Source organism: Brassica rapa, unplaced genomic scaffold (genome assembly GCF_000309985.2).
Source record: "Brassica rapa cultivar Chiifu-401-42 unplaced genomic scaffold, CAAS_Brap_v3.01 Scaffold0746, whole genome shotgun sequence".
NCBI classification, from domain to species: domain Eukaryota; kingdom Viridiplantae; phylum Streptophyta; class Magnoliopsida; order Brassicales; family Brassicaceae; genus Brassica; species Brassica rapa.
This window is the reverse complement of record NW_022610686.1, coordinates 1-26,966: the sequence shown is the minus strand read 5'-3', so window position 1 is coordinate 26,966 and position 26,966 is coordinate 1. Positions and strand designations below refer to the sequence as shown.

General features: G+C 47.4%; 2 long non-coding RNA genes, 10 other non-coding genes and 6 pseudogenes across 12 annotated transcripts; 16 read left to right on the top strand and 2 right to left on the bottom strand.

Annotated features, from left to right (window-relative positions):
* The first annotated feature begins 19,032 nt into the window (after positions 1–19,032).
* LOC117130956 lies at positions 19,033–19,151 on the top strand. Its single transcript, XR_004454216.1, has one exon. It is a non-coding gene; the product is annotated as a 5S ribosomal RNA (ribosomal RNA).
* Positions 19,152–19,156: 5 nt separating this feature from the next.
* On the bottom strand, positions 19,157–26,258 carry LOC117130950. The gene is made up of 2 exons (XR_004454210.1): positions 26,098–26,258; positions 19,157–19,637 (listed from the first exon to the last, which is right to left on the bottom strand). It is a non-coding gene; the product is annotated as an uncharacterized LOC117130950 (long non-coding RNA).
* Positions 19,524–19,640, top strand: LOC117130960 (annotated as a pseudogene).
* LOC117130955 lies at positions 20,018–20,136 on the top strand. The gene has a single exon (XR_004454215.1). It is a non-coding gene; the product is annotated as a 5S ribosomal RNA (ribosomal RNA).
* On the bottom strand, positions 20,157–22,450 carry LOC117130949. The gene is made up of 2 exons (XR_004454209.1): positions 22,116–22,450; positions 20,157–20,633 (listed from the first exon to the last, which is right to left on the bottom strand). It is a non-coding gene; the product is annotated as an uncharacterized LOC117130949 (long non-coding RNA).
* On the top strand, positions 20,518–20,636 carry LOC117130957 (annotated as a pseudogene).
* Positions 21,007–21,125, top strand: LOC117130959 (annotated as a pseudogene).
* LOC117130958 lies at positions 21,498–21,616 on the top strand (annotated as a pseudogene).
* Positions 22,000–22,118, top strand: LOC117130954. The gene has a single exon (XR_004454214.1). It is a non-coding gene; the product is annotated as a 5S ribosomal RNA (ribosomal RNA).
* LOC117130952 lies at positions 22,502–22,620 on the top strand. Its single transcript, XR_004454212.1, has one exon. It is a non-coding gene; the product is annotated as a 5S ribosomal RNA (ribosomal RNA).
* Positions 23,004–23,105, top strand: LOC117130963 (annotated as a pseudogene).
* On the top strand, positions 23,489–23,607 carry LOC117130966. The gene has a single exon (XR_004454220.1). It is a non-coding gene; the product is annotated as a 5S ribosomal RNA (ribosomal RNA).
* On the top strand, positions 23,991–24,109 carry LOC117130953. Its single transcript, XR_004454213.1, has one exon. It is a non-coding gene; the product is annotated as a 5S ribosomal RNA (ribosomal RNA).
* Positions 24,493–24,611, top strand: LOC117130964. The gene has a single exon (XR_004454218.1). It is a non-coding gene; the product is annotated as a 5S ribosomal RNA (ribosomal RNA).
* On the top strand, positions 24,995–25,113 carry LOC117130965. Its single transcript, XR_004454219.1, has one exon. It is a non-coding gene; the product is annotated as a 5S ribosomal RNA (ribosomal RNA).
* On the top strand, positions 25,497–25,598 carry LOC117130961 (annotated as a pseudogene).
* Positions 25,982–26,100, top strand: LOC117130962. Its single transcript, XR_004454217.1, has one exon. It is a non-coding gene; the product is annotated as a 5S ribosomal RNA (ribosomal RNA).
* A 224-nt stretch (positions 26,259–26,482) lies between the features above and the next one.
* LOC117130951 lies at positions 26,483–26,601 on the top strand. The gene has a single exon (XR_004454211.1). It is a non-coding gene; the product is annotated as a 5S ribosomal RNA (ribosomal RNA).
* Positions 26,602–26,966: the final 365 nt, after the last annotated feature.

The following is a 26,966-nucleotide window of genomic DNA, read 5'->3' as shown; positions in this document are numbered from 1 at the left end:
CTTCCAGTTTACTCTGAGAAGATGCTCGACTCGTACCATACCAAGTCATATAAGCCGAGAACATATCGCGGACTTTAAACCGGTGCGAGTCAGGAAGAAATCGCCAACAGGAAAAAACGATAGCGGCTAGTCACCGCACAAAACCTTAACCGAAAGTAAACCTAGGTCTTGCCCTAAACCCAACGCTCTGGTCTCAAACATCTCAAGGCATGATATCTAAAAGATACGAGATCATAAACCATGCCTCTCCGTTCGTATCTCAATGTTCTCGAAATCGTAAAGATAGATAAATTTTTACGAAAATCACGAACGAACCAACAGATTGAACGTCTAATCAGAACTACATACGAGACGACAACTCGTATTTACTTCAACCTACTCAGAAAAACTTGAAACAAAACATTTATCATATAAATAAACCGCGTAAAGCGGCAAGGGATTCAAAGCCAACAACGGCCAGTCCCGGAAATACAAATACGGCCATCTTGGCCTAAACGAAATCCAAATTCAAAGGGCCACATTCGGCCGAAAACAGGGATAACTGTTCACCCCTCTACTCCAAAGTCGAAGTCCCCGGACAACGAAGCACCAACGCATCCGCAGGACGAATCCACTTCCTCGCCACCATCGTGAAAATCAATCGGGATCTCCTCGGTATCAGGAGAAACCGGGATGGAATCCCAGAACCCTTGAATCCTCTCGTCGATCGGAGGGATAAGCGCCTCAGCGTGGGCACGGTCACTCATCCCACTCTTCATCAAGCTCATTTCCTCTTCAAACACATAGTCGTCGGCTTGCGTCCTCCAAAGACTTCCGACCGAACCACGGCACTTCGCGAAAGTCGCCCACCGAGGTAAAGGCATTCTTAAGGTTCCCGTACTCAACCTGGAACTGAGATGCGCGAGTCTTCATCACCTCGACGATTTCTCTTTTGCCTTTCCTCTCCGCTCTACGAACAGCCCGCGCATGATCACGAGTAAGCTGTGCCTCTCGCTCCAGCATCTCGCCTTGCACGCGAGCAAGATCCCGCTCCGCTTTCTCCGCTTTAAAACGGTAGAACCATGGCTTCTCTATGACCCGCCTCGATGGCCGAGCCCAGCAAGCTCAGGCCCTGCAAATCGATGGGCGTGTTACAAATCCATACATAGGAAAAAAAAAAAAAAAAACTAACCCCATTGATGATGCGAGATCCTTCCGCAACGACTCTCGGCCTCGCCGATTCTTCGTAGGAGGAGGAGCATCGAAACCCGATGGCAGCCCAGCAAAGAAATCATCGAAATCCGGAATGGGGCCTCGCTCGAACCGCTTCCGTCGCCGTAAGCAAGGTTCGGATCCCATCCTGGAAGCATAAGTCGTCCATCGAAAACTCTATGTCGCCAAGATCGACATCTTTTCCCTTCCAAGAGCTCGACTCCGGCACAGCTGTCGGAGCTTCGACGGGATTCTGGTCGTCGGGTTCGGAGTCGCTTCCCGTTCCGCGTCCAGAGCGGGACCAGGTTGCACAATCTCAGTGCCTTCCGAACCCTCTCGGCGTAAAAGAAGTCCAGAAGAAGGGACCATTCCTGAGAAGATCCCTCACCGAAATGATATCCTCGGGGAACGGAGCAAGAGGATTGATGAAGGACGATTGTTCGGCAACCTCCGGAACAGTGGAATGCAACTCTCTTCGACGGACGCAGCGTCCAAACGAACAAAGAAAAAGAACTTCTTCCACGAGTTGAAGTTCGAAATGAACTTCTTAACCACCGACATAAATTTCCGAGGGACAAACCTATGCTTATCCGAATCCGTGACAAGTTGAAGCCTCAAAAGCGCTTCATAATGCCGACGGAGAGGGAAAGGCCATGCTCATAGCTTAGGACCAAGATCCCAATAAGGTGTTGAATGGCAAGGGGTGTCAACTGACTTATCGCAACTTCGAAACGGTCCAACACTCGGACGAGAATTTCGGGTATGGGGAACCAGAGGCGACAACGCACTATGAACGCCTCATAACAAGTAAAGTAACCCTCCGGGGGGTTGTTAGCACATTCCCCGCGGCAGGGAACCGGAACTCCACGGCATCCGAGATGTGGTAGAACGACCGCATCGTCGCGAGAAACTCGTCGGTAGTCCTGCTTGCATCCTCTTCCTCGATTCCACGATGGACCAGGATCGGGAATGGCTTCTCCTTGGGAGGGGTCAACGAGCCATAATGTGCAACCCACCATGCCTCGTTCTCGGCAGGATGCACCGAGTGAGGCACGAACTCCATCTTCGGAACGATGAGCTCTTCGTAAGGGCTCGCGGACGAAGACCCTTTTTTCGCAATCTTTTTCTTGCTCGACATCTTTGCACTTCTCTTGAGAGAATAAAGGAAAAGGGTGGAAAGAAAGATAGAAAGTTTTTTAGAGATCTTAGAGAAAAACAAGAAAGTGAAAAAATTATGGAACAAGTTACCTCTCTTCTTATAAGACATGAGGATTTACTATTCAAGCTCAGACTTTCGGATATTAATTCCACCCATCACGCCTAAACTTGCCAAACATGCCTAACCGCGCGCTAGGATCCTACGATGCATGATCCTAACGGGCTGGGGGGCTAACTATTGGGGTCAAAAACGGTCACGACGGAATTACCACCCGAAAATCCTCGGAGATCGCATTTCCGAAAGAGTTAGTAAAAGAAGGGATGTAATTTTCCGTAAAAATAACCTATACGAGGTTTTTACGAAGAAGTATCCTTTGAGATTCAAACCAAACCCGAGCCAAGTTCGGTCGCAACGTAGCAACCAAGCTCAGCCATGCTCGTCGCTACGTAGCGACCGAGCGATCGTCCCGCTCGGTCGCTACGTAGCGACCGAGCCCGAGCCAAGCTCGGTCGCTACGTAGCGACGAGCGATCGTCCCGCTCGGTCGCTACGTAGCGACCGAGCTCGAGCCAAGCTCGGTCGCTACGTAGCGACCGAGCGATCGTCCCGCTCGGTCGCTACGTAGCGACCGAGCTCGAGCCAAGCTCGGTCGCTACGTAGCGACCGAGCGATCGTCCCGCTCGGTCGCTACGTAGCGACCGAGCTCGAGCCAAGCTCGGTCGCTACGTAGCGACCGAGCGATCGTCCCGCTCGGTCGCTACGTAGCGACCGAGCTCGAGCCAAGCTCGGTCGCTACGTAGCGACCGAGCGATCGTCCCGCTCGGTCGCTACGTAGCGACCGAGCTCGAGCCAAGCTCGGTCGCTACGTAGCGACCGAGCGATCGTCCCGCTCGGTCGCTACGTAGCGACCGAGCTCGAGCCAAGCTCGGTCGCTACGTAGCGACCGAGCGATCGTCCCGCTCGGTCGCTACGTAGCGACCGGGCTCGAGCCAAAGATCGGTCGCGGTGTAGCGATTGAACCTTTCCGAACATCGATACGACACCAGTCCTTGCATTCTCGTCAAACCTTCGAATGCTATCTCCCGAAGACCGTGGCAAGCTCAGTCCATGTTTCCCGCTATTCTAAATCCATCGATCAAAACTTCGATTAGAAACCGCGGAAAACTCGTAGTAAACGTGTCGAGTCGGAAGACGGCCCAAAGGGACCTAAAACACGACTCGAGGCCCATCCTACGATTTTTCCTAACCAAAAGCCCGTGAACCACAGCATGGTTCACGCTTGGCCCACGAGGAAGGATAAATGTCAAGTTTCCGCGGATAAATACGGAAGTTTTGAAGATAATTGTGAAGATCGGGAAAAATGGAATATCTCCATTTTTTGCTATGACGGCTTAAGGGCAGAAGAGTAAAACGTAAACCGACCTTGGAGCTAGTATATAAGGAGTCCTAGGCGAGGAGCAGGGGAGAACTTTTTCAGAGCAAACTTAGCACTTAGAGCGATTTAGGCAACTTTCCGTTTTTGTTATTTCGAGCTGCGACTCAATTAGGTTTAGCCGTCTTAGGGTTGCTAGAACTAGGAATCTCGCCGACAGCTCTCGAGCCCAGGCTTATACCTTGTTGTAACGCTCATACGCAGATTCGGAATAAGATCTACTTTGCTCTCTTTTCGATTTCTTATCTTTATCGTTGTTATTCTCGTGTTCTGATTGCTTGACGTGTGGTAATTAACAGATATCCGGGTCCTCTGGGAAACTAGGGTTTTCTTAGTTTCCTTATTTAAACGGAAATCGACAGTGCGAATTTCGGTTCCCACAGTTTGGCGCTAGAAGGAGGGGGCCTTACGGATCAATCTAACCCGCAAAAGCCACACACAGTCAGACATGTCAACCAACGACGCGGATAACGTGCAAACTCCCCTTAACGGAGGCAGCGGCACCGATCTCCACACTCCGGTAGCGGACGTATCTGCGGCCAACGCGCAAGCCAACGCCGCGACGCTCGAGGAGTTTAAAAAGATGTTCGCCACCTATGAAAAAAGGTCGGAAGAACAGGATAAGCTCGTGAATACCTTGACCAAACAGGTTGAAACCTTAACGGCAAGGACCCAAGCTATCCGTCCCCGCGGAACCACCAAAATCCGCGGGAAGAGGCTCGACTTCGCCACCCCACTCGATAGAGCAGGAGTCGCGCGGGAACGACCTTCCGGTCAAAACCCCAGCGAGAAATCTCCCATCGAAAAGGGGAACTCTGAAAGTCTTCCGCCCCCTGCAAAGGACTCGGAGGATAACGAAGCCGAACACATTGACCTGGATCCTAGCGATGTCTCCAACGACACCGACGAGGATGTCGACAGACATCCAAGAAGGACTAGAAGCCGATCCGCTCGGGAAGGCTCCCCGTTCGAAAAACCAATGACGGAAGAAGAAGAAGTCGCCTATTGGAACGAACAAGAGGAGCTGGCCGAAAGGCAAACCGAGCTCACTCGCAGTAAACGCCGACAGGCTCGGAAATCCACTGACGAGACATCGGATATCCGCGATCTTCGCGATTACATCACTAAGACTGCGGCAGAAGTGAGAGCCGTAAAGTCTCAAATCCATCATGCTACTAGTGCTGCCCCCGAGATCGATCGACTGCTGGAAGGAGCTCGAAAGACCCCCTTTACCAGCCGCATTTCGGACATGAGGGTGTCCGATCCGGGAAAAATCAGAGTACCAAAGTACGATGGTACGGCCGATCCGAAAGCGCACCTTCAGGCTTTCCATATCGCGATGGGAAGAGCAAGACTGAAGGACGGCGAAAAGGATGCCGGCTATTGCCGCTTGTTTGTCGAAAATCTTGAAGGAGCAGCGCTCGAATGGTTCGCACGCCTTCGTCGCAACACCATCGGGAGTTTTCGACAGCTCGCATCGGAATTCCTCAAACAGTACTCTGTATTCATAGACAGGGAAACCTCCGATGTGGACCTCTGGAGTCTCTCCCAGAGGGAAGACGAACCCCTCCGCGAGTTTATCAGTCGGTTCAAGCTGATAATGTCCAGGGTCAGCGGGATAAGCGACAAAGTGGCCATCGACGCGCTGAGAAAGACGCTCTGGTACAAGTCGAAATTCAGAAAATGGATAACTCTCGACAAACCGCGAACGATCCAGGACGCCCTCCACAAAGCAACGGACTACATCATAGTCGAGGAAGAAACTAAAGTCTTATCGCAAAAACATAAGCCGGCAAGACCATCCTCGAAAGACGCGGATCCGAAGGGGAAAAAGAAGAACTCTCGTAACGACAAGTACGTCCATCACGAGGGGGAAGATCTCCAAGGGGCGCATAACTATGCGATCAATTCGGAGCAAGGCCGGACCACGGGCAACACATGGACTCGCAATCAAGGGTACGACGAGAACACCTTCTGCGAGTTCCACCAATCCCGAGGACACTCCACGACCAATTGCAAAGTCTTGGGAGCAAGACTGGCCGCGAAGCTACTCGCTGGAGAGCTTTCGGAGGTAACTAGCGTCAAGGATCTCATCCTCGATTCTGATCGGCCCCCAAAAACGGACAGAAATCTGCCCGCTGAAAAATCCCCTCAACGAAACCAACCCGGGGATAAACGCGGTAGGAGGCCGGATGACAAAGGGAATGATAACAATCGTCGCAGAGTCAATATGATCATCGGAGGATCTCAATACTGCGGCGATACCGTGTCGGCCATCAAGGCTTACCAACGGAAGGCAGAATCAAGCGCAAATTGGCCTACATGGTCTCCTCCTCGAGACGGCCAAAGTTGCTCGATCACCTTCACAGAGGAAGAAGCCGGCGGTATCGACCAACCTCACTGCGACCCGCTCGTCATAGATCTCGTCATACGAGATTTAGAAGTCGGAAGGGTACTCGTCGATACGGGAAGCACGGTCAACGTAATCTTCCGCGACACTCTCAAGCGGATGAGTATCGAGCTCGGAGAAGTAATTCCAACGCCAAAACCACTCACGGGTTTTTCAGGCGAAGTGTCGATGACTCTCGGGTCGATCCAATTGCCAGTCATGGCCAAGGAGATCACGAAAATCGTCGAATTCGCGGTAGTCGACCATCCCGCTATCTACAACGTGATCATGGGAACCCCATGGCTCAACGCCATGCAGGCAGTTCCGTCAACTTACCACCTGGGTCTCAAGTTCCCAACGCCGAACGGAGTCGCGGCCATCTGGGGATGCCAAAAACAGTCGCGACTATGCTTCTCGCGGAGCATAAGTTAAGGCAAATCACGGCTTCTGCAAACGGCAAACGCGCGAAGATAGATCGATCTTCGGCCAAAAGCGCCCCGCACCAAGACGAAGTAAAATCATCTGTCAACGCAAACGCATCGGATGTCGAAGCTCGACATAAACCCGAAGCCCACGCGACAACTCAACCGGAACATCCGGAAAATAGCGTCGACCCAGCCACGATCGACACGGTCAAGGCGGACATCGCGACACCAACCGCTGAGTAAGAACACTCGCGGCATGAAACAGAACTACGAGATGGCTTGATCCTCGAAAGGGGTACGTAGGCAGCTTGTCAAAAGACGAGTTCAGCTATCCCCCTCTCTAAAAAGGGGGGGAGTGGGTGCGTATACTCATATACTCCCACAATCGCCATTATTGTAATCGAGTTTTTAGAAACATAAAATTTTTACAATATACACTGTCTTTTTATCGAAAACGCCTACGCTTCAGTTTACACTCGTCTGCGGCCTCATCCGGCCCAAAAAACGTATCACCTCTCAAACACGCAAAAATGCACGCATAATCCTCGAAAATAACTGCGAGACGTCGCAAAAAGTTAAAATTCGAGGACGATGCTAAACAAATTGTCCAAACGCGACCACCAAAAACCTTACACCCCGTTCGTCGATTGGCCCCGACGAACACGCCAGCCGTCTTAAACAAACGCAATCCGATCACTCTTTTGATCTTTAAAAACGTCCAGCACAAGGACAAAAGCGCGCTACAACAAAAATCCGAAATTTTGGTTTAGCACTTCCAGTTACTCTGAGAAGATGCTCGACTCGTACCATACAAGTCATATAAGCCGAGAACATATCGCGGACTTTAAACCGGTGCGAGTCAGGAAGAAATCGCAACAGGAAAAACGATAGCCGGCTAGTCACCGCACAAACCTTAACCGAAAGTAAACCTAGGTCTTGCCCTAAACCCAACGCTCTGGTCTCAAACATCTCAAGGCATGATATCTAAAAGATACGAGATCATAAACCATGCCTCTCCGTTCGTATCTCAATGTTCTCGAAAATCGTAAAGATAGATAAATTTTTACGAAAATCACGAACGAACCAACAGATTGAACGTCTAATCAGAACTACATACGAGACGACAACTCGTATTTACTTCAACCTTACTCAGGAAAAACTTGAAACAAAACATTTATCATATAAATAAACCGCGTAAAAGCGGCAAGGGATTCAAAGCCACCAACGGCCAGTCCCGGAAATACAAATACGGCCATCTTGGCCTAAACAAAATCCAAATTCAAAGGGCCACATTCGGCCGAAAACAAGGATAACTGATCCACCCCTCATACTCCAAAGTCGAAGTCCCCGGACAACGAAGCACCAAACGTATCCGCAGGACAATCCACTTCCTCGCCACCATCGTGAAAATCAATCGGGACCTCCTCGGTATCAGGAGAAACCGGGATGGAATCCGAGAACCCTTGAATCCTCTCGTCAATCGGAGGGATAAGCGCCTCAGCGTGGGCACAGTCACTCATCCCACTCTTCATCAAGCTCATTTCCTCTTCAAACACATAGTCGTCGGCTTGCGTCCTCCAAAGACTTCCGACCGAACCACGGCACTCGCGAAAGTCGCCCACCGAGGTAAAGGCATTCTTAAGGTTCCCGTACTCAACCTGGAACTGAGATGCGCGAGTCTTCATCACCTCGACGATTTCTCTTTTGCCTTTCCTCTCCGCTCTACGAACAGCCCGCGCATGATCACGAGTAAGCTGTGCCTCTCGCTCCAGCATCTCGCCTTGCACGCGAGCAAGATCCCGCTCCGCTTTCTCCGCTTTAAAACGGTAGACCATGGCTTCTCTATGACCCGCCTCGATGGCCGAGCCCAGCAAGCTCAGGCCCTGCAAATTCGATGGGCGTGTTACAAATCCATACATAGGAAAAAAAAAAAAAAAAAACTAACCCCATTGATGATGCGAGATCCTTCCGCAACGACTCTCGGCCTCGCCGATTCTTTCGTAGGAGGAGGAGCATCGAAACCCGATGGCAGCCCAGCAAAGAAATCATCGAAATCCGGAATAGGGGCCTCGCTCGAACCGCTCCCGTCGCCGTAAGCAAGGTTCGGATCCCATCCTGGAAGCATAGAGTCGTCCATCGAAAACTCTATGTCGCCGAGATCGACATCTTTTCCCTTCCAAGAGCTCGACTCCGGCACAGCTGTCGGAGCTTCGACGGGATTCTGGTCGTCGGGTTCGGAGTCGCTTCCCGTGTCCGCATCCAGAGCGGGACCAGGTTGCACGAATCTCAGTGCCTTCCGAACCCTCTTCGGCGTAAAAGAAGTCCAGAAGAAGGGACCATTCCTGAGAAGATCCCTCACCGAAATGATATCTTCGGGGAACGGAGCAAGAGGATTGATGAAAGGACGATTGTTCGGCAACCTTCGGAACAGTGGAATGCAACTCTCTTCGACGGACGCAGCGTCCAAACGAACAAAGAAAAAGAACTTCTTCCACGAGTTGAAGTTTGAAATGAACTTCTTAACCACCGACATAAATTTCCGAGGGACAAACCTATGCTTATCCGAATCCGTGACAAGTTGAAGCCTCAAAAGCGCTTCATAATGCTCGACGGAGAGGGAAAGGCCATGCTCATAGCTTAGGACCAAGATCCCAATAAGGTGTTGAATGGCAAGGGGTGTCAACTGACTTATCGCAACTTCGAAACGATCCAACACTCGGACGAGAATTTCGGGTATGGGGAACCAGAGGCGACAACGCACTATGAACGCCTCATAACAAGTAAAGTAACCCTCCGGGGGGTTGTTAGCACATTCCCCGCGGCAGGGAACCCGGAACTCCACGGCATCCGAGATGTGGTAGAACGACCGCATCGTCGCGAGAAACTCGTCGGTAGTCCTGCTTGCATCCTCTTCCTCGACTCCACGATGGACCAGGATCGGGAATGGCTTCTCCTTGGGAGGGGTCAACGAGCCATAATGTGAGCAACCCACCATGCCTCGTTCTCGGCAGGATGCACCGAGTGAGGCACGAACTCCATCTTCGGAACGATGAGCTCTTCGTAAGGGCTCGCGGACGAAGACCCTTTTTTCGCAATCTTTTTCTTGCTCGACATCTTTGCACTTCTCTTGAGAGAATAAAGGAAAAGGGTGGAAAGAAAGATAGAAAGTTTTTTAGAGATCTTAGAGAAAAACAAGAAAGTGAAAAAATTATGGAACAAGTTACCTCTCTTCTTATAAGACATGAGGATTTACTATTCAAGCTCGGACTTTCGGATATTAATTCCACCCATCACGCCTAAACTTGCCAAACATGCCTAACCGCGCGCTAGGATCCTATGATGCATGATCCTAACGGGCTGGGGGGCTAACTATTGGGGTCAAAAACGGTCACGACGGAATTACCACCCGAAAATCCTCGGAGATCGCATTTCCGAAAGAGTTAGTAAAAGAAGGGATGTAATTTCCGTAAAAATAACCTACACGAGGTTTTTACGAAGAAGTATCCTTTGAGATTCAAACCAAACCCGAGCCAAGTTCGGTCGCAACGTAGCAACCAAGCTCAGCCATGCTCGTCGCTACGTAGCGACCGAGCGATCGTCCCGCTCGGTCGCTACGTAGCGACCGAGCCCGAGCCAAGCTCGGTCGCTACGTAGCGACCGAGCGATCGTCCCGCTCGGTCGCTACGTAGCGACCGAGCTCGAGCCAAGCTCGGTCGCTACGTAGCGACCGAGCGATCGTCCCGCTCGGTCGCTACGTAGCGACCGAGCTCGAGCCAAGCTCGGTCGCTACGTAGCGACCGAGCGATCGTCCCGCTCGGTCGCTACGTAGCGACCGAGCTCGAGCCAAGCTCGGTCGCTACGTAGCGACCGAGCGATCGTCCCGCTCGGTCGCTACGTAGCGACCGAGCTCGAGCCAAGCTCGGTCGCTACGTAGCGACCGAGCGATCGTCCCGCTCGGTCGCTACGTAGCGACCGAGCTCGAGCCAAGCTCGGTCGCTACGTAGCGACCGAGCGATCGTCCCGCTCGGTCGCTACGTAACGACCGAGCTCGAGCCAAGCTCGGTCGCTACGTAGCGACCGAGCGATCGTCCCGCTCGGTCGCTACGTAGCAACCGAGCTCGAGCCAAGCTCGGTCGCTACGTAGCGACCGAGCGATCGTCCCGCTCGATCGCTACGTAGCGACCGGGCTCGAGCCAAAGATCGGTCGCGGTGTAGCGATTGAACCTTTCCGAACAGCGATGCGACACCAGTCCTCGCATTCTCGTCAAACCTTCGAATGCTATCTCCCGAAGACCGTGGTAAACTCAGTCCATGTTTCCCGCTATTCTAAATCCATCGATCAAAACTTCGATTAGAAACCGCGGAAAACTCGTAGTGAACGTGTCGAGTCGGAAGACGGCCCAAAGGGACCTAAAACACGACTCGAGGCCCATCCTACGATTTTTCCTAATCAAAAGCCCGTGAACCACAGCATGGTTCACGCTTGGCCCACGAGGAAGGATAAATGTCAAGTTTCCGCGGATAAATACGGAAGTTTTGAAGATAATTGTGAAGATCGGGAAAAATGGAATATCTCCATTTTTTGCTATGACGGCTTAAGGGCAGAAGAGTAAAAACGTAAACCGACCTTGGAGCTAGTATATAAGGAGTCCTAGGCGAGGTGCAGAGGGGAGAACTTTTTCAGAGCAAACTTAGCACTTAGAGCAATTTAGGCAACTTTCCGTTTTTGTTATTTCGAGCTGCGACTCAATTAGGTTTAGCCGTCTTAGGGTTGCTAGAACTAGGAATCTCGCCGACAGCTCTCGAGCCCAGGCTTATACCTTGTTGTAACGCTCATACGCAGATTCGGAATAAGATCTACTTTGCTCTCTTTTCGATTTCTTATCTTTATCGTTGTTATTCTCGTGTTCTGATTGCTTGACGTGTGGTAATTAACAGATATCCGGGTCCTCTGGGAAACTAGGGTTTTCTTAGTTTCCTTATTTAAACGGAAATCGACAGTGCGAATTTCGGTTCCCACAGCGATCATTACAAGAGATCATAAGAGCTTTGGCCGCAAAGGCTGTCAGCGAGTTACTTAGTTCTAGCGGCCTAAAAGCTCAAACCTAGTTGAGTCGCAGCTCGATAACAAAAGACGAAAAAGATACATAAAAGGTTTTTGATTGATTTCGGACTGAACCTTGTTAAAGGCTGCCTACGTACCCCTTTCGAGGATCAAGCCGAACGTAGTTCGATTGATAGAGCTGGACAAGAGATCGAACTGCCTGGGCGAGTTCGTCTAGTAATTGAGTGCCAATCATAGAAACCAAACTTGTTGAGAATAAAGCCTGAAGTTTCTAAGTGCAGAGAATTCCGAATCTAAAAAGTTCTCTCCCATGCTCCTCGCCTAGGACTCCTTATATACTAGCTCCAAGGTCGGTTTACGCTTTTACTCTTCTGCCCTTAAGCCGTCATAGCGTAAAAATGGAGATATTCCATTTTTCCCGATTTTCACAATTATCTTCAAAACTTCCGTATTTATCCGCGGAAACTTGACATTTATCCTTCCTTGTGGACCAAGCGTAAACCGGGCTGTGGTTTACGGGCCTTTGGTTAAGAAATCGCAGGATGGGCCTCGAGTCGTGTTTTAGGTCCCTTTGGGCCGTCTTCTGACTCGAAGAGTTTACTACGATTTCTTTCGACAAAGAAAGAACTTTCCGCGGTTTCTAATCCGTGAAGTTTGATCGATGATTTAGAATAGCGGAAAACATAGACTGAGCTCGCTACGGTCTTCGGGAGATAGCATTTGAAGGTTTGACGAGAATGCATGGACTGGTGTCATACCGACGTTCGGAAGAGCTCGGTCGCTACGCAGCGACCGAACTTTGGCTCGAGCCCGATCGCTACGTAGCGACCGAGCTTGTCTCGGGCTCGGTCGCTACATAGCGACCGAGCGAGACGGACGCTCGGTCGCTACGTAGCGACCGAGCTTGGCTCGAGCTCGGTCGCTACGTAGCGACCGAGCGGGACGGACGCTCGGTCGCTACGTAGCGACCGAGCGGGACAGACGCTCGGTCGCTACGTAGCGACCGAGCTTGGCTCGGGCTCGGTCGCTACGTAGCGACCGAACGAGACGGACGCTCGGTCGCTACGTAGCGACCGAGCTTGGCTCGAGCTCGGTTGCTACGTAGCGACCGAGCGGGACGGACGCTCGGTCGCTACGTAGCGACCGAGCTTGGCTCGGGCTCGGTCGCTACGTAGCGACCGAGCGAGATGGACGCTCGGTCGCTACGTAGCGACCGAGCTGCGTGCATGCTTGGTCGCCGCATATCGATCGAGCTTGGCTTGTCCGCGGTCTGATTTCCATACTCGAGTTTGTCCGCGGCCGATTTGGATACATGTTCGTTGCCTTCGGACAATCGGTATTTAGTGGTTCGATTGAGATTTGGACGATATTTTACTGCAAGGCTCTTCGTAAAGATATCTTTACGAAGATTACTTTTCGTAAAAACGTTTATACTGATTTTACGGACTTTCAGGCATTGATTCCGTCGTGACCGATTTTGACCCCAACAACCGATATGCCATCTCCCTCATCGATCGATAGATCTTCAGATGTGAGAGATATTTGACCGACGAAGGATGTATCTATGTGTGCAACATTCTCTGTGGGAAAGAAATCGTCTATAGGGACATTATCCTCTATCCTTATCCTAGAAAGATGGTCAGCGACTCCATTATCTACTCCTCTCTTATCCTTAATCTCAATGTCAAACTCTTGGAGTAGTAGAATCCAGCGTATGAGTCGAGGTTTAGCATCTTTCTTTTGCATTAAATATTTGATGGCAGAGTGATCAGTGTGAACTATCACTCGTGAGCCAATCAAGTATTGACGGAATTTTTCAAAAGCGTAAACTACAGCTAATTGTTCCTTTTCTGTTGTTGCATAATTCCGTTGTGCTTCATCAAGCGTGCGGCTGGCGTAGTAAATGGCATGTAGCTTTTTATCTTTCCTTTGGCCTAGAACTGCTCCAATTGCGAAATCACTCGCATCGCACATGATTTCGAAAGGAAGATTCCAGTCGGGGGCTTGTACGACAGGGGCAGTGATAAGGGATTTCTTTAAATCTTCAAAAGCTTTCATGCATTCGGGGGTAAAATCGAATTTAATATCCTTGCATAGTAGGTTATTTAAAGGTCTAGCGATTTTGCTGAAGTCCAGTATAAATCTCCTGTAAAATCCGGCGTGTCCGAGAAAACTTCGCACGTCCTTAACAGTTTTGGGTGGGGGTAAACTGGTCATTACTTCAATCTTAGCTCTATGGACCTCTATTCCAGCAGCTGATCCCCTATGTCCTAACACTGTTCCATCGTTTACCATGAAATGACATTTTTCCCAGTTTAGGACAAGGTTCTTTTCTTCGCATCTTTCCAATACTTTGCATAAATTGTCGAGGCAACTCTTAAAATCTGATCCATAGACTAAAAAATCATCCATGAATACCTCCATGAAGTCCTCGATCATATCCGTAAAGATCGACATCATACAACGTTGGAAAGTAGCGGGAGTGTTACATAGACCAAATGGCATTCTGCGATATGCGAAAGTTCCATAGGGGCATGTAAACGTTGTCTTTTCCTGATCCGGGTGTATAGGAATTTGGAAAAATCCGGAATATCCGTCAAGAAAACAGTAATACTGGTGATTAGCTAATCTCTCCAGCATCTGATCAATAAAGGGAAGGGGAATATGATCTTTCCTAGTAGCGGCATTCAGTTTCCTATAATCAATACACATCCGATGACCAGTAATGGTACGAGTCGCAATGAGTTCATCCTTTTCATTCTTTACTACAGTGATACCTCCCTTTTTGGGTACAACATGTACGGGGCTTACCAATTTGCTATCCGAAATAGGGGAAATAACTCCAGCATCAAGGAGTTTTATAATTTCCTTCTTAACTACTTCTTTTAGATTCAGATTTAATCTCCTTTGCTGTTCTATTGACGTTTTAGCCTCATCTTCCAAGTTAATCTGATGCATGCAAAGATTAGGAGAGATTCCAGGAATATCATCGAGAGAATACCCGATCGCTTTCCTGTACTTGCGTAATTTATTCAGCAATATAGCAAGTTCTCCACTAGTGAGATTGGCGTTGACGATAACATGGTAGGATTGGTCATAAAGGTAAGCGTACTTAAGACCGCTGGGTAGAGTTTTAATTCTACATTTGGTGCTTTATCTTTAGACCAATTTGATTGTGAGGGAGGTTGTCGATCGACGGTATCTTGAAGATATCGATCGATAACTTCGGAATCGTCGTTTTCTTCTACGTTTGCAACATCGATGCTAGCGTCCATTAGTTGCATGTAATCGTCTGTCCTATCTGATATGCTGAAAACTTCATTTTCCACGTGGTTAAGGGTGTCTTCTAAGGGGTTGTCTGAACACATGTTTATGAAAGAGTCTCTTTCATCCTCAGAAACGTTTTCCACGTAGAAGGCCTGGTCATCTATTAGGGGTCGCTTAATCAGTTTCTCCATATCAAAAGTCATCGAGATATCCCCTATGTTCAAATTAATTCGTCCTTCTTTGACATCAATGATTGCTCCAGCTGTAGCTAGGAATGGCCGACCCAGAATGAGGGGGTCTTTGGGTTCTTGTATGTATTTCAACACAACAAAATCCGTAGGCACGATGCAATCGTTAATCTTTATGGGAACATCTTTGAGAATTCCTTCGGGTACCCTAATAGATCTATCAGCTAAAACCAGGGTGATCGGAGTTGGCATAAACTCTTTATATCCTAACGTCACTGCAACAGTGTAAGGCATAACGTTCACGCTAGAGCCGAGGTCACATAATGATCTAGGGAAACGCGTGTTTTCTATTTTACAATCTAGGACGAAACTACCAGGATCTGATTTCTTCGTTGGAGTTTCTCCTTTAATCATAGCACTTACATCTTCTGAAATCATCATCACGCTATGTTCTGCGATTGGATAGTTCGGAGATGTCATATCCTTTATATACTTCTTAATTGAAGGTGCTATTTTTATAGCTTCACTAAGAGACATCTCGACAGAAATCTTATCTAAGGCTTTCTTGCAGATTGCGTTTTCTAATGATTTCTTAGTTTGCGTTTTAGGAGGAAAAGGGGGTAAAGTTCTATAGACTCTTTCTATTATGGGCTCGGGTTGAGTAGACCGTCTATCGACGGGTTTCTCAGGTTGTCGATTGATGGTGGGTGTTTTGGGTCGATCGACGTCAGTTCCGTACTGTCGATCGACGTCAGTTCCGTACTGTCGATCGATTTCATCCTCAATCTCCGTATCTTCTTCTAGTTCTAAGTCTATTGCCTTTTCCTTAGCCTTTTCAGCGGTGGTTTTCCGGTTCTCTTGAGATGGACTTGGGTCAAGTTCGTCAAGAAAAATAGGATGAGAGTTGCTTTTCCCGGTCTTGTCGGCGTCGTCAGGCTTTCCAACATCTGAATTATTCCTCGTACCTGCTGCGAGGTTTTTTCCGCTGGGCAGCATTACGACACTGACTTGACGTCTTGGGTTTAGATCAGTTCTTCCGGGAAGACATCCAGCGTATCTCTTTATGGTAGTTGCAATCTCAGCTACTTGACCTTCTAATTTCCGGATTAGTTCTCCTAAAGAATCTGCTTTCTCCATCAATTCTCCGTAAACCATATTTATCTTTCCGTAAAACTCCGATTTTGTTTTACGGTTGCCAGTAAGAGCTTGTTTGATATTTAACCTTTCTCTTCCGATACGTGATTTTAAAGCAGTGTCATAAGCTTGGGTAAAGCTCTCGACATGAAGCACATAGTAGGGATCAGAGCAGTTCGTTTCTTCATCCGAATAATCATCGGTGTCAAACAAAGCTTTGTCTTCGATCTGGGCTATATCAGATCGGTGTTTGTTTTGAAGAAATGAATGAAGGGATTTAAGGGAATTCTTAATTTCTATTAAATCAGAATTGTCTTTTGGACTTGTAGTTTTTTCTATCTCTTCATAGGATCTTCCCGTTGTCATATTCTTGATAAGGCGTCTAGCTCCTTCGGGATTCCTAGTGATGAAATTTCCATCACTCGCGGTATCGAGTGTGGTTTTATAGCTCAAATTAACACCTCCATAAAAGATGTTAAGAAGTTGTGGTTCTGAATAACCATGATGGGGACATTCAATTTCATAGCCTCTGAATCTTCCCCAAGTGTTTTTAAATGATTCGCATGGACCTTGGCGAAATGTAGAAATTTGTTTTCTTACTTCCCAGTAGCGTTCATCAGTGAAAAATTCTCTAAGGAAAGCTCTTCTAATCTCTTCCTAACAAGTGAGTGATCATGTTGCTAAACAGTTCAACCACCTGAGGGCTTCTCCTTCTATGGAGAATGAGAATAGTTTGCAACGATCATATTCATCTGGTATTAATTCTTCCAAAGTCTCAATATGATCTTGTGGGTGTTCTTGGAGGGATCCACGGAATGGGTTTTGACGAACCATAAGGTAGTAATCTGCGTTAAACTTAGATTTCTTGGTATCGTCTCCTGGTATTTTAATAGCGGACCTATTGGAATAGGTCCTACCAGGATCAAGGTAGTCTTGTATGAACAATTTTATATCTTCACCTTTAATTAAGGTGGAATTTTCCTTAACATGGATTTCAGTCCCCTGTTCAGTTTGGCTAGTTTCATTGCTCGTTTGACCATTTAGTTCAGTTTGGACTACTTTCTCATTAGTAGGCTTGGTAAGAGAAAACTTACCTGCTTCCGGCTGGGCGGTATCGATCGATGTTGGCGACTCCATATCGGTCGATTCTTCTGACTAATCGTCGCTCGATGGAAACGTGTCTCCGTCGATCGATGGTTGGTCGCGCTCTATGTTCTCCATTCTTTGTGTCTGAGTAACAGATTAAGAAAGAAAACTTTAGCAAGATTTTCGTAACAAGTCTATACTAAATTTTAAATTAAATCTAATGGTAATAAGAAAGAGTCCCCGGCAACGGCGCCAAATTTGATATCACTCAAATTACCCTAAAGAGTGTTACTCTCATCAAAAGAGGTTCAGATGTAGTTTTAAAAGCAGTAAATGATAAATCGAAAACAACAGTGATTCAATAGATTGAATTGAAGTGGTTTCAAGATTGGGAAAGCATCTAGATTCAGGCAATTCTCAGGTATAAAATGTATGCACTTAGTTTAGACTAAAGGGTTTAATGGTTCTTGAACTAAACATTGATTTAACCGGATAGGTTATCTTCACTAGATCTCGGATCTCAACTGTCGTATTTTGATCTTGAGAGAGTGTCGATCGCTGTGACTTGATGTACATCGACCGATACACCTTTGTAACGATCGACCGACATAACGATAGTTGCGTCGATCGACGGTTATTCTAGTGAGCTTTGCAAACGGGTTTAACTTGTTCTCTAACCTTCTCAGACCAACTGCCGTTGCGCCTGAGTTAGTTAGATCACGCAAATGGGTTCAGGTATTGAGGGGAAACGGTTAGTTGGACTCAATTAACCCTAAGATCTAAAATGAAGGTGATCAATCTCAATTTTAGTATTAAGTCCATAAGCAAAGAAAGAACAATCAAAACACCTTTTTAACAGTCATATTAGCAGTACATAATTTCAACCATGGTGAGAAAACTAAATCTAACAATTGGTTTACTCAAACATATTCATGAGAGACAAAGTCATGATGGTGTGAAATAAACTCAAATGAAACATATAACACAAATAGATAGAGTAATAGAAATAAAGTAGTTCAAGATCTTCTCTGTTTTGCAGTCTCAGATCTATCTCTCCAATCCTAAGCTCTCCTAATGGTAGCCAAAATGCTCCTTCTCCAAAACTAGGTCTTTTGCAAGTGTCTCCTAGAAATGATACAAAACCCTAGTACATATAGCCTAACAGACGGCTAGGGACTTAATTTGTAAATAATAGATCTTCTGGGAAATGAAATCTTTTAATTTGCGATTTCATCCGTGTGACTGCGTATCGATCGATGCACATATATGTATGTCGATCGATAGGAAGTGATTATGATCGACCGATATTGCTCTTCAAGCGTCGATCGATTTTCCTTGCGTAAAAGCATCCCAAAATGTCCCAAAAGTAACATTTCCTTCCATTAGGTGAATAAACCTGTATTTGCTTTGAAAAGACTCTAAAACATGATTAATACATCTTAAAACCTTTATATACCATGTATAAAAAAGGGTGAAAATCATGGTATATCACCCTCAAACGGGATGCAGAAAGTTACGGCACTTAAAAAAGATCGAAAGCGGATTCTCAGGTTGTTTTAGATGTTTTTTTAACGCCATTAACCTCGATGCACTTTTTCGCTCGAAACAAAATGGCCAGAAAGTCATGTGGGCCCCACGGCCTTACACTTGGATTGGCTGAAACAAAGAATATACGGAAACGCGAGTGTTGTACTGACGGGTGCGATCATACCAGAACTAATGCACTGGATCCCATCAGAACTCTGCAGCTAAGCGTGGTTGGGCGAGAGTAGTACTAGGACGGGTGACCTCCCGGGAAGTCCTCATGTTGCACCCCTTTTTATTTTTATTTTTCAGCCTAAAACGAGTCTAAACTTGGAAACTTCATAATTTTTGAACCGTGAGGAACTATATCACCCATTTAACCATTGCGGAAAGCCCCAGAAACCATAATGCGCGGTGAATAGACGGTGCAATTTTTTGGGGTCAAATTCAGCCGTTTTGACCCTCAAACGGGATGCAGAAAATTACGGCACGTAATAAAGATCGAAAGCATTTTCTCAGGGTGTTTTTGATGCTTTCTTAACGCCATTAACCTCGACGCACTTTTTCACTCGAAACAAAACGGCCAGAAAATCATGTGGGCCCCACAGCCTTACACATGTATTGGCCGAGAAAAGATATATAGAAATGAGAGTGTTGTACTGACGGGTGCGATCATAGCAGCACTAATGCACTGGATCCCATCAGAACTCTGGGGCAAAGCGTGCTTGGCAAGAGTAGTTCTAGGATGGGTGCCTCCCGGGAAGTCCTCGTGTTGCACCTCTTTTTATTTTTATTTTCAGCCTAAAACGAGTCTAAACGTGGAAACCTCATAACTTTTGAACCGTGAGGAACTACGTCGCCCGTAGCACCATTTCGGAAAGCCCCAGAAACCATATTTGGTGGGGTATAGACGGTGCAATTTTTTTGGCTCAAAATCAGCCGTTTTAACCCTCAAACGGGATGCAGAAAGTTACGACACGTAAAAAAGATCGAAAGCAGTTTCTCAGGGTGTTTTTGATGCTTTCTTAACGCCATTAACCTCGACGCACTTTTTTGCTCGAAACAAAACGGCCAGAAAATCATGTGGGCCCCCCCCCCCAGCCTTACACTTGTATTGGCAGAGTAAAGGATATATAGAAACAAGAGTGTTGTACTGACGGGTGCTTTCATACCAGCACTAATGCATTGGATCCCATCAGATCTCCGCAGCTAAGCGTGCTTGGACGAGAGTAGTACTAGGATGGTTGACCTCCCGGGAAGTCCTCATGTTGCACCCCTTTTATTTTTTTTATTTTAATTTTCAGCCTAAAACGAGTCTAAACTTGGAAACCTCATAACTTTTGAACCATGAGGAACTACGTCGCCCGTAGCACCATTTCGGAAAGCCCCAGAAACCATATTGGGTGGTGAATAGACGGTGCAATTTTTTGGGCTCAAATTCAGCCGGTTTGTCCCTCAAACGGGATGCCGAAAGTTACGGCACTTAAAAAAGATCGAAAGCGGATTCTCAGGTTGTTTTTGAAGCTTTCTTAACGCCATTAACCTCGACGCACTTTTTCGCTCAAAACAAAACGGCCAGAAAATCATGTGGGCCCCACGGCCTTATACTTGGATTGGCCGAAACAAAGCATATACAGAAAAGCGAGTGTTGTACTGACGGCTGCGATCATACCAGCACTAATGCACTAGATCCCATCAGAACTCTGCAGCTAAGCATGGTTGGGCTAGAGTAGTACTAGGATGGGTGACCTCCCGGGAAGTCCTCGTTTTGCACCTCCTTTTATTTTTATATTCAGCCTAAAACGAGTCTAAACTTGGAAACCTCATAACTTTTGAACCGTGAGGAACTACGTCACCCGTAGCACCATTTCAGAAAGCCCCAGAAACCATATTGGATGGGGAAAAGACGGCGTAATTTTCGGGCTCAAATTCAGCCGTTTTGACCCTCAAACGGGATGCAGAAAGTTACGGAACGTAAAAAGATCGAAAGCAGTTTCTCAGGGTGTTTTTGATGCTTTCTTAACGCCATTAACCGCGACGCACTTTTTAGCTCGAAACAAAACGGCCAGAAAATCATGTGGGTCCCACAGCCTTACACTTGTATTGGCCGAGAAAATGATATAGAGAAACGAGAGTGTTGTACTGACGGGTGCGATCATACCAGCACTAATGCACTGGATCCAATCACATCTCCGCAGCTAAGCGTGCTCTGACAAGAGTAGTACTAGGATGGGTGACCTCCCGGGAAGTCCTCGTGTTGAACCTCTTTTTATTTTAATGTTTCAGCCTAAAACAAGTCTAAACTTGGAAACCTCATAACTTTTGAACCGTGAAAAACTATGTCGCCCGTACCACCAATTCGGAAAGCCCCAGAAATCATATTGGGCGGGGAATAGACGGCGCAATTTTTCGGGTTCAAATTCAGCCGTTTTGACCTCAAACGGGATGCAGAAAGTTACGACACGTAAAAAAGATCGAAAGCAGTTTCTCAGGGTGTTTTTGCTGCTTTCTTAACCCCATTAACCTCGACGCACTTTTTCGCTCGAAACAAAACGGCCAGAAAATCATGTGGGCCCCCCAGCCTTACACTTGTATTGGTCGAGAAAAGGATATATAGAAACGAGAGTGTTGTACTGACGGGTGCTTTCATACCAACACTAATGCACTGGATCCCATCAGATCTCCACAGCTAAGCGTGCTTGGACGAGAGTAGTACTAGGATAGATGACCTCCCGGGAAGTCCTCATGTTGCACCCCTTTTATTTTTTTTTGTTTTTTTTTTCAGCCTAAAACGAGTCTAAAGTTGGAAACCTCATAACTTTTGAACCGTGAGGAACTACGTCCCCCGTAGCACCATTTCGGAAAGCCCCAGAAACCATATTGGGCGGTGAATAGACGGTGCAATTTTTCAGGCTCAAATTCAGCTGGTTTGATCCTCAAACGGGATGCAGATAGTTACGGCACTTAAAAAAAGATCGAAAGCGGATTCTCAGGTTGTTTTTGATGCTTTCTTAACGCCATTAACCTCGACGCACGTTTTTGCTCAAAACAAAACGGCCATAAAATAACGTTGGCCCCACGGCCTTACACTTGGATTGGCCGTAACAAAGGATATATGGAAACGCGAGTGTTGTACTGATGGGTGCGATCATACCAGCACTAATGCACCGGATCCCATCAGAATTCCGCAGTTAAGCGCGCTTGGGCGAGAGTAGTACTAGGATGGGTGACCTCCCGGGAAGTCCTCGTGTTGCACCCCTTTTTATTTTTTAATTTTTTTTTTTGCATCCTAAAACGAGTCTAAACTTGGAAACCTCATAACTTTTGAACCGTGAGGAACTACGTCGCCCATAGCACTATTTCGGAAAGCCCCTGAAACCATAATGGGCGGTTAATAGGCGGTGCCAATTTTTCGGACTCAAATTCAGCCGTTTTGACCCTCAAACGGGTTGCGGAAAGTTTTGGCAAGCAAAAAAGATCGAAAGCGGATTCTCAGGGTGTTTTTGATGCTTTCTGAACGCCATTAACCTCGACGCACTTTTTCGCTCGAAACAAAATGGCAAGAAAATCATGTGGGTCCCACGGCCTCACACTTGGATTGGCCGCGAAAAGGATATGTAGAAACGAGAGTGATGTACTGACGGGTGCGATCATACCAGCACTAATGCACCGGATCCCATCAGAACTCCGCAGTGAAGCGTGCTTGGGCGAGAGTAGTACTAGGATGGGTGACCTCCCGGGAAGTCCTCGTGTTGCACCCCTTTTTATTTTTTAATTTTTTTTAATGCATCCTAAGACGAGTCTAAACTTGGAAACCTCATAACTTTTGAACCGTGAGGAACTACGTCGCCCATAGCACCATTTCGGAAAGCCCCAGAAACCATAATGGGCGGTAAATAGGCGGCGCCAATTTTTCGGGCTCAAATTCAGCCGTTTTGACCCTCAAACGGGCTGCGGAAAGTTTTGGCACGCAAAAAAGATCGAAAGCGGATTCTCAGGGTGTTTTTGATGCTTTCTGAACGCCATTAACCTCGACGCACTTTTTCGCTCGAAACAAAATGGCAAGAAAATCATGTGGGTCCCACGGCCTCACACTTGGATTGGCTGCAAAAAGGATATGTAGAAACGAGAGTGATATACTGACGGGTGCGATCATACCAGCACTAATGCACCGGATCCCATCAGAACTCCGCAGTTAAGCGTGCTAGGATGGGTGACCTCCCGGGAAGTCCTCGTGTTGCACCCCTTTTTATTTTTTAATTTTTTTTAATGCATCCTAAGACGAGTCTAAACTTGGAAACCTCATAACTTTTGAACCGTGAGGAACTACGTCGCCCATAGCACCATTTCGGAAAGTCCCAGAAACCATAATGGGCGGTGAATAGGCGGCGCCAATTTTTCGGGCTCAAATTCAGCCGTTTTGACCCTCAAACGGGCTGCGGAAAGTTTTGGCACGCAAAAAAGATCGAAAGCGGATTCTCAGGGTGTTTTTGATGCTTTCTGAACGCCATTAACCTCGACGCACTTTTTCGCTCGAAACAAAATGGCAAGAAATTCATGTGGGTCCCACGGCCTCACACTTGGATTGGCTGCGAAAAGGATATGTAGAAACGAGAGTGATGTACTGACGGGTGCGATCATACCAGCACTAATGCACCGGATCCCATCAGAACTCCGCAGTGAAGCGTGCTTGGGCGAGAGTAGTACTAGGATGGGTGACCTCCCGGGAAGTCCTCGTGTTGCACCCCTTTTTATTTTTTAATTTTTTTTAATGCATCCTAAGACGAGTCTAAACTTGGAAACCTCATAACTTTTGAACCGTGAGGAACTACGTCGCCCATAGCACCATTTCGGAAAGCCCCAGAAACCATAATGGGCAGTGAATAGGCGGCGCCAATTTTTCGGGCTCAAATTCAGCTGTTTTGACCCTCAAACGGGCTGCGGAAAGTTTTGGCACGCAAAAAAGATCGAAAGCGGATTCTCAGGGTGTTTTTGATGCTTTCTGAACGCCATTAACCTCGACGCACTTTTTCGCTCGAAACAAAATGGCAAGAAAATCATGTGGGTCCCACGGCCTCACACTTGGATTGGCTGCGAAAAGGATATGTAGAAGCGAGAGTGATGTACTGACGGGTGCGATCATACCAGCACTAATGCACCGGATCCCATCAGAACTCCGCAGTTAAGCGTGCTTGGGCGAGAGTAGTACTAGGATGGGTGACCTCCCGGGAAGTCCTCATGTTGCACCCCTTTTTATTTTTTAATTTTTTTTAATGCATCCTAAGACGAGTCTAAACTTGGAAACCTCATAACTTTTGAACCGTGAGGAACTACGTCGCCCATAGCACCATTTCGGAAAGCCCCAGAAACCATAATGGGCAGTGAATAGGCGGCGCCAATTTTTCGGGCTCAAATTCAGCCGTTTTGACCCTCAAACGGGCTGCGGAAAGTTTTGGCACGCAAAAAAGATCGAAAGCGGATTCTCAGGGTGTTTTTGATGCTTTCTGAACGCCATTAACCTCGACGCACTTTTTCGCTCGAAACAAAATGGCAAGAAAATCATGTGGGTCCCACGGCCTCACACTTGGATTGGCTGCGAAAAGGATATGTAGAAGCGAGAGTGATGTACTGACGGGTGCGATCATACCAGCACTAATGCACCGGATCCCATCAGAACTCCGCAGTTAAGCGTGCTTGGGCGAGAGTAGTACTAGGATGGGTGACCTCCCGGGAAGTCCTCGTGTTGCACCCCTTTTTATTTTTTAATTTTTTTTAATGCATCCTAAGACGAGTCTAAACTTGGAAACCTCATAACTTTTGAACCGTGAGGAACTACGTCGCCCATAGCACCATTTCGGAAAGTCCCAGAAACCATAATGGGCGGTGAATAGGCGGCGCCAATTTTTCGGGCTCAAATTCAGCCGTTTTGACCCTCAAACGGGCTGCGGAAAGTTTTGGCACGCAAAAAAGATCGAAAGCGGATTCTCAGGGTGTTTTTGATGCTTTCTGAACGCCATTAACCTCGACGCACTTTTTCGCTCGAAACAAAATGGCAAGAAATTCATGTGGGTCCCACGGCCTCACACTTGGGTTGGCTGCGAAAAGGATATGTAGAAACGAGAGTGATGTACTGACGGGTGCGATCATACCAGCACTAATGCACCGGATCCCATCAGAACTCCGCAGTGAAGCGTGCTTGGGCGAGAGTAGTACTAGGATGGGTGACCTCCCGGGAAGTCCTCGTGTTGCACCCCTTTTTATTTTTTAATTTTTTTTAATGCATCCTAAGACGAGTCTAAACTTGGAAACCTCATAACTTTTGAACCGTGAGGAACTACGTCGCCCATAGCACCATTTCGGAAAGCCCCAGAAACCATAATGGGCAGTGAATAGGCGGCGCCAATTTTTCGGGCTCAAATTCAGCCGTTTTGACCCTCAAACGGGCTGCGGAAAGTTTTGGCACGCAAAAAAGATCGAAAGCGGATTCTCAGGGTGTTTTTGATGCTTTCTGAACGCCATTAACCTCGACGCACTTTTTCGCTCGAAACAAAATGGCAAGAAAATCATGTGGGTCCCACGGCCTCACACTTGGATTGGCTGCAAAAAGGATATGTAGAAACGAGAGTGATATACTGACGGGTGCGATCATACCAGCACTAATGCACCGGATCCCATCAGAACTCCGCAGTTAAGCGTGCTAGGATGGGTGACCTCCCGGGAAGTCCTCGTGTTGCACCCCTTTTTATTTTTTAATTTTTTTTAATGCATCCTAAGACGAGTCTAAACTTGGAAACCTCATAACTTTTGAACCATGAGGAACTACGTCGCCCATAGCACCATTTCGGAAAGTCCCAGAAACCATAATGGGCGGTGAATAGGCGGCGCCAATTTTTCGGGCTCAAATTCAGCCGTTTTGACCCTCAAACGGGCTGCGGAAAGTTTTGGCACGCAAAAAAGATCGAAAGCGGATTCTCAGGGTGTTTTTGATGCTTTCTGAACGCCATTAACCTCGACGCACTTTTTCGCTCGAAACAAAATGGCAAGAAAATCATGTGGGTCCCACGGCCTCACACTTGGATTGGCTGCAAAAAGGATATGTAGAAACGAGAGTGATATACTGACGGGTGCGATCATACCAGCACTAATGCACCGGATCCCATCAGAACTCCGCAGTTAAGCGTGCTTGGGCGAGAGTAGTACTAGGATGGGTGACCTCCCGGGAAGTCCTCGTGTTGCACCCCTTTTTATTTTTTAATTTTTTTTAATGCATCCTAAGACGAGTCTAAACTTGGAAACCTCATAACTTTTGAACCGTGAGGAACTACGTCGCCCATAGCACCATTTCGGAAAGCCCCAGAAACCATAATGGGCAGTGAATAGGCGGCGCCAATTTTTCGGGCTCAAATTCAGCCGTTTTGACCCTCAAACGGGCTGCGGAAAGTTTTGGCACGCAAAAAAGATCGAAAGCGGATTCTCAGGGTGTTTTTGATGCTTTCTGAACGCCATTAACCTCGACGCACTTTTTTCGCTCGAAACAAAATGGCAAGAAAATCATGTGGGTCCCACGGCCTCACACTTGGATTGGCTGCGAAAAGGATATGTAAGCGAGAGTGATGTACTGACGGGTGCGATCATACCAGCACTAATGCACCGGATCCCATCAGAACTCCGCAGTTAAGCGTGCTTGGGCGAGAGTAGTACTAGGATGGGTGACCTCCCGGGAAGTCCTCGTGTTGCACCCCTTTTTATTTTTAATTTTTTTTTAATGCATCCTAAGACGAGTCTAAACTTGGAAACCTCATAACTTTTGAACCGTGAGGAACTACGTCGCCCATAGCACATTTCGGAAAGCCCCAGAAACCATAATGGGCAGTGAATAGGCGGCGCCAATTTTTCGGGCTCAAATTCAGCCGTTTTGACCCTCAAACGGGCTGCGGAAAGTTTTGGCACGCAAAAAAGATCGAAAGCGGATTCTCAGGGTGTTTTTGATGCTTTCTGAACGCCATTTACCTCGACGCACTTTTTCGCTCGAAACAAAATGGCAAAATCTGTGGGTCCCACGGCCTCACACTTGGATTGGCTGCAAAAAGGATATGTAGAAACGAGA